The sequence below is a fragment of the Haliotis rubra genome, unplaced genomic scaffold (genome assembly GCF_003918875.1).
Source record: "Haliotis rubra isolate DU_JTF1 unplaced genomic scaffold, ASM391887v1 Scf56, whole genome shotgun sequence".
Lineage (NCBI taxonomy): Eukaryota > Metazoa > Mollusca > Gastropoda > Lepetellida > Haliotidae > Haliotis > Haliotis rubra.
In genome coordinates, this window is record NW_025767257.1 from 1,078,029 (window position 1) to 1,084,853 (window position 6,825).

Genomic DNA, 6,825 nt, shown 5'->3' on the forward strand with positions numbered 1-6,825 from the left:
TCCTCCACCAGCCATTAATATCAATGAACAATGATAAAACATTTTCAAACACAATTATCTCATTAAGATTGTGTCACTTTAGGATAATAGAGTTGTGGTCTGATGATGGATCGTCTCAAGTTACGGGCAAATGTCTTTTGTATTGACGTTAAACAACAATATATATGTATATTAACATTTGTGTTTTCAGAATACACTCTGCCGCCGTAATCGGAGATTCTTTTATAAAATCCATGTGTGTCAATATTTGTCATAGAAGAAATTGGTATACTGAATTGAGTACTGGGATATGTTTTGTCAATATTCCAATACGTGTCAAAGGAATATGACGGATATTGGAACGTTTTCTACAAGAAATTTAACTGTTAGATAATAGTTTGAGGTAACAAGAGACTGAGTGAACATTAAACTGATTCATTTAATCAAAATATTTGGATACGTTGAAATCCATTTTCCTTTGGCCAACAGCAACATGAGATTCTAGCACTGTATCTTGCCAAAAAACAGCCGTTACGTGAAATCACTTTATAGCGGTTATTCATCATGAATACACAATATCAGGTTTATCCGGACATTCTTCCCTTTTACCATATGTAAATTCCGAGTAATTGTCGAAACATTTTCATCCCAGGCTATTAATTGTGGATGACAGCTGAAATCGACGTGTCTTGCTCAGAACCACTCTGGTTGGGGTAGGTGTGGCTCGTTCGGGGGAATGGCGCTCCTGTTGACGTGTTTATCCGGTACGTCAATAAGGAGTGTTGTGGTTTACTCCAAGTGCATCCTGAAAGGGAAGGTTGTGTAGATGACTAGATGTAATAATAAATGCCCGATGTAGAATTGAGACATAACTTCGGATTAATTGTGATTTTGATTTGCTCTTAGATTTGTTACATTTGTTTACTTCATAATAAGGGTGTACAGGACAGTGTGAGGTTTAGAAAAACCAGAATCAAAGCTGCCAGAACTACTCGAGTCTAGGCCCCGGGGTGTGAGTGTCAATGTCACTATTTTGCAGAGGTTTCAGCAATATTCCAGCATATGTCCCAATAACAATCTGGAGGGTGGTCTTCAAGAAGAATTCACGTTGTTAAGGACTGTGTTTCATTTAGAAATTATGAACCCTTCAATAATTGGTTGTCGCATCGCTAGATACATCGAATCGTCGCTGAACGCAATAAACCAGAAGTTGTTAAACATAACTTTGTGTGTGTTGTCAGAGCAGGGGCGTTGTACCCATACAAGCAATGCCAGGATGTGACGTCCATGTGGGTGCTAGTGCGCATCACGTCTCAAACACAGAACGTGAAGGAAACCAAATAGCAGACAGGATTCATTGCAAGTACTAATGATTTCATTGAGCCTTTACACTGTGACAGACTGCCTCCAGTGACCTTCACCTAGCTATCTCTTATGATAACGATAGTGTTGTTTGCTCTTGTTAGTTTTCGGATAGATACGTGCTTGAATTTGTCCTAGCGCGTCGGGCATTTTATTTATTCTTGCTTGCGAAGGCCTGGCGTAAACATAACTGATAAAAGCTGAATCAATAGAGCTGAGAACACCTGGCTAGATTGCGAATATGCTACAGCCATTTAGCCTTGCCCATTTTATATATATTGAAAACCTTAATCAAGTCCATCGGTGACTAGCCAGTATCCATCAATCTCATTGATAAGGAAATGTGAACGGTTTTAAGCGTGGTACTTACTAAATTGTTCATAACTAACAAAATATTTGCTGATATCAAAGTGTAACATTTGCATAGTTTTGTAAATGTATTCCAAATGTTTCGATTCATTATAGTCGGCGGTGAAAACGTACCGTGGAATTTCACTTTAAACAAAAAAACACAAAAAAACTTGCAATGCAAACCAATAATATCGATTTGAAACAATGATCGCTTGTTAACCTACTTTTATCCTAAGTTGAATAATATTCTGAGTTTTGAATGTTCAATTGGCAAGGTGGCATTATGAGTATTCGCAATCTTAATTTCACTTTATTGGATTTACTTTTTTGTTTAAAGTAAAATTCATCGGTACGTTTTCACTGCAAACAGACTATAGATTTGTTGATGTTGAGCTGTGAATGAGTAATGTTTGAATGAGTAATATTGTATGTAGCAATGTCAGTCGGACCTGCATGTGTGCCCATTTGACGATGATGATGATGATGATGATGATGATGAGTGTTGTATCGTCCCTACATCAGGATCCTGTCGTGTCTGACCTATATCTCCGCGCTAATCTTGATTTCCTCCTATATCTCCTCTCTCTTAAGGGTCATGTAGGTCTGACTTATCTCCTCTCTCTTCAGGGTCATGCAGGTCTGACTTACCTCCTCTCTCTTCAGGGTCATGCAGGTCTGACTTATCTCCTCTCTCTTCAGGGTCATGCAGGTCTGCCATATCTCCTCTCTCTTCAGGGTCATGCAGGTTTGACTTATCTCCTCTCTCTTCAGGGTCATGCAGGTCCGACATATCTCCTCTCTCTTCAGGGTCATGCAGGTCTGACATATCTCCTCTCTCTTCAGGGTCATTTGACATATCTCCTCTCTCTTCAGGGTCATGCAGGTCTGACATATCTCCTCTCTCTTCAGGGTCATGCAGGTCTGACATATCTCCTCTCTCTTCAGGGTCATGCAGGTCTGACATATCTCCTCTCTCTTCAGGGTCATGCAGGTCTGACATATCTCTCTCTCTTCAGGGTCATGCAGGTCTGACTTATCTCCCTCTCTTCAGGGTCATGCAGGTCTGACATATCTCCTCTCTCTTCAGGGTCATGCAGGTCTGACATCTCTCAGGGTCATGCAGGTCTGACATATCTCTTCAGGGTCATGCAGGTCTGACATATCTCCTCTCTCTTCAGGGTCATGCAGGTCTGACTTATCTCCTCTCTCTTCAGGGTCATGCAGGTCTGACATATCTCCTCTCTCTTCAGGGTCATGCAGGTCTGACATATCTCCTCTCTCTTCAGGGTCATGCAGGTCTGACATATCTCCTCTCTCTTCAGGGTCATGCAGGTCTGACTTATCTCCTCTCTCTTCAGGGTCATGCAGGTCTGACATATCTCTCTCTTCAGGGTCTTGCAGGTCATCAGGGTCATGCAGGTCTGACATATCTCCTCTCTCTTCAGGGTCATGCAGGTCTGACATATCTCCTCCTCTCTCTTCAGGGTCATGTAGGTCTGCCTTATCTCCTCTCTCTTCAGGGTCATGCAGGTCTGACATATCTCCTCTCTCTTCAGGGTCATGCAGGTCTGACTTATCTCCTCTCTCTTCACGTATCTCTCTCTCTTCAGGGTCATGCAGGTCTGACATATCTCCTCTCTCTTCAGGGTCATGCAGGTCTGACATATCTCCTCTCTCTTCAGGGTCATGCAGGTCTGACATATCTCCTCTCTCTTCAGGGTCATGCAGGTCTGACATATCTCCTCTCTTCAGGGTCATGCAGGTCTGACATATCTCCTCTCTCTTCAGGGTCATGTAGGTCTGACATATCTCCTCTCTCTTCAGGGTCATGCAGGTCTGACATATCTCCTCTCTCTTCAGGGTCATGTAGGTCTGACTTATCTCCTCTCTCTTCAGGGTCATGTAGGTCTGACATATCTCCTCTCTCTTCAGGGTCATGTAGGTCTGACATATCTCCTCTCTCTTCAGGGTCATGCAGGTCTGACATATCTCCTCTCTCTTCAGGGTCATGCAGGTCTGACATATCTCTCTCTCTCTTCAGGGTCATGCAGGTCTGACATATCTCCTCTCTCTTCAGGGTCATGCAGGTCTGACATATCTCCTCTCTCTTCAGGGTCATGCAGGTCTGACATATCTCCTCTCTCTTCAGGGTCATGCAGGTCTGACATATCTCCTCTCTCTTCAGGGTCATGTAGGTCTGACATATCTCCTCTCTCTTCAGGGTCATGCAGGTCTGACATATCTCTCTCTTCTCTCTTCAGGGTCAGGGTCATGCAGGTCTGACATATCTCCTCTCTCTTCAGGGTCATGCAGGTCTGACATATCTCCTCTCTCTTCAGGGTCATGCAGGTCTGACTTATCTCCTCTCTCTTCAGGGTCATGCAGGTCTGACATATCTCCTCTCTCTTCAGGGTCATGCAGGTGTAGGTCTGACTTATCTCCTCTCTCTTCAGGGTCATGTAGGTCTGACTTATCTCCTCTCTCTTCAGGGTCATGCAGGTCTGACATATCTCCTCTCTCTTCAGGGTCATGTAGGTCTGACTTATCTCCTCTCTTTTCAGGGTCATGCAGGTCTGACATATCTCCTCTCTCTTCAGGGTCATGCAGGTCTGAGGGTATATCTCCTCTCTCTTCAGGGTCATGCAGGTCTGACATATCTCCTCTCTTCAGGGTCATGCAGGTCTGACATATCTCCTCTCTCTTCAGGGTCATGCAGGTCTGACATATCTCCTCTCTCTTCAGGGTCATGCAGGTCTGACATATCTCCTCTCTCTTCAGGGTCATGTAGGTCTGACGTATCTCCTCTCTCTTCAGGGTCATGTAGGTCTGACGTATCTCCTCTCTCTTCAGGGTCATGTAGGTCTGACATATCTCCTCTCTCTTCAGGGTCATGTAGGTCTGACTTATCTCCTCTCTCTTCAGGGTCATGCAGGTCTGACATATCTCCTCTCTCTTCAGGATCATGCAGGTCTGACATATCTCCTCTCTCTTCAGGGTCATGCAGGTCTGACTTATCTCCTCTCTCTTAAGGGTAATGGAGGTCTGACTTATCTCCTCTCTCTTCAGGGTCATGCAGGTCTGACATATCTCCTCTCTTTTCAGGGTCATGTAGGTCTGACATATCTCCTCTATCTTCAGGGTCATGCAGGTCTGACATATCTCCTCTCTCTTCAGGGTCATGCAGGTCTGACATATCTCCTCTCTCTTCAGGGTCATGTAGGTCTGTCATATCTCCTCTCTCTTCAGGGTCATGCAGGTCTGACATATCTCCTCTCTCTTCAGGGTCATGCAGGTCCGACATATCTCCTCTCTCTTCAGGGTCATGCAGGTCTGACATATCTCCTCTCTCTTTAGGGTCATGCAGGTCTGACATATCTCCTTTCTCTTCAGGGTCATGCAGGTCTGACATATCTCCTCTCTCTTCAGGGTCATGCAGGTCTGACATATCTCCTCTCTCTTAAGGGTCATGTAGGTCTGCCTTATCTCCTCTCTCTTCAGGGTCATGCAGGTCTGACTTATCTCCTCTCTCTTCAGGGCCATGTAGGTCTGACATATCTCCTCTCTCTTAAGAGTCATGTAGGTCTGACATATCTCCTCTCTCTTCAGGGTCATGCAGGTCTGACTTATCTCCTCTATCTTAAGGGCCATGTAGGTCTGCCTTATCTCCTCTCTCTTCAGGGGCATGCAGGTCTGACGTATTTATCTGATCTCATAATGACCATACCTGTCGGAAATTTAGCTCCACAAAACTTCTTTGAGGATGAGGTGGACATATATGAGAGAAGGAATTTTGTGAAGCGTGCCTTTTATGACATGTTAATAAGAAAGAGACGGATGTTCGTTCAACTAGCGTGTGAACATTGCATGAGTAGCACTGATTCCTTCACTGACTGCATTGTGCTGCCAGTAGAATTATATGCAATGTTTATGGAACGATATCTCACTCACCCAATATATCCGACATTACGAATAGTTATCGTGATAATAGTTATGAATTTATAGATAGCTGAGAACTAAATGTAATTATGTTTGTAAGGATTACATGATCTTAAATACCAATCGCCTCTTTATGTGTATATAACATAGAACACCATGTCGTTACTGACAAGAGCAGCATGGTCCCGTAAAAGGAGAAAGACACTGCACCAGAACTTCTAGTACCTGGCCATGTTGATTAAAGTAAAATCTTTCGTATATCCGTATTATATAATTAACTGTAGTATCCTTTGAACGATTACAATATAACAAATAAGGGCATAACACACTGAGAGGAATAGGCTGGGAAACAAAGCTTGCAAAAAATATCCCAGTCGGATTTAGAAACACGGCTTCTTTATGCAGGTGATAGATAAAGCCTAACTTGGACAGACACCTCCAGTAAACACTTCTTATACTTCTCCAGCAACTTGTAAATACTTCAGGACATTCAGATTGGGAACATTTTGCCAGAATCAGACGATTGTCTGACATCAAGGTAAACATCATGGCATTGTGTTCATATGTTCTCTCTCAACTGAGCTAACCATCTGCTGTCAGGTCAATATTCCGGTCACAATTACCATGAGTAATCGCACGCATCTTGTTGCAATTTATTTATTTATGACAGAGTCGTTAATCAAAAATTATTGCTAGGTAAAGAGCAAACACATACACCTGTAATCATTTATAGTTCAAGTCAAGGACGCTGTCAGTTGTTGTCCACTAGTAACTATTTAATAAGGTTCAGGGCGAACTGACCTAGCTGTTCTTGTCATGATGTCAACTTCAATCGTGGTATTGTATCACGCCAGGAAACACATCCCTCCTGCTTTCTTATTCCCGTAGTGGTGTCACATCGCTGAGACTCTGACATAAAAGTACAGAAATCCCGCATTAAAATATGTCTGCAGAGTTTGAGAGGCAGACGCATAGGGAGGCATTTAACGTGACCACCAAGTAAAGCGATCCTCTGTTATCAGTGATTAGATTGTGTGTAATATGAATGATTCGACAACCCTTTTTTTTCAGTACGTCTACACATGCAGTGTTTGTTGAGATCCCTGGTCGATAAAGTTTCGTTGCAGACATTTCTCAAATTAATCTAGTGAGTGGCTTGGTTTCAAAGCCGCTTTGAAACTCTGTTACGGAACCTTG

At 43.2% G+C, this 6,825-nt stretch overlaps 1 long non-coding RNA gene across 1 annotated transcript; it reads right to left on the reverse strand.

Annotated features, from left to right (window-relative positions):
- Window positions 1–510: 510 nt before the first annotated feature.
- LOC124253953 lies at window positions 511–6,585 on the reverse strand. Its single transcript, XR_006892356.1, has 2 exons — window positions 6,430–6,585; window positions 511–784 (listed from the first exon to the last, which is right to left on the reverse strand). It is a non-coding gene; the product is annotated as an uncharacterized LOC124253953 (long non-coding RNA).
- Window positions 6,586–6,825: the final 240 nt, after the last annotated feature.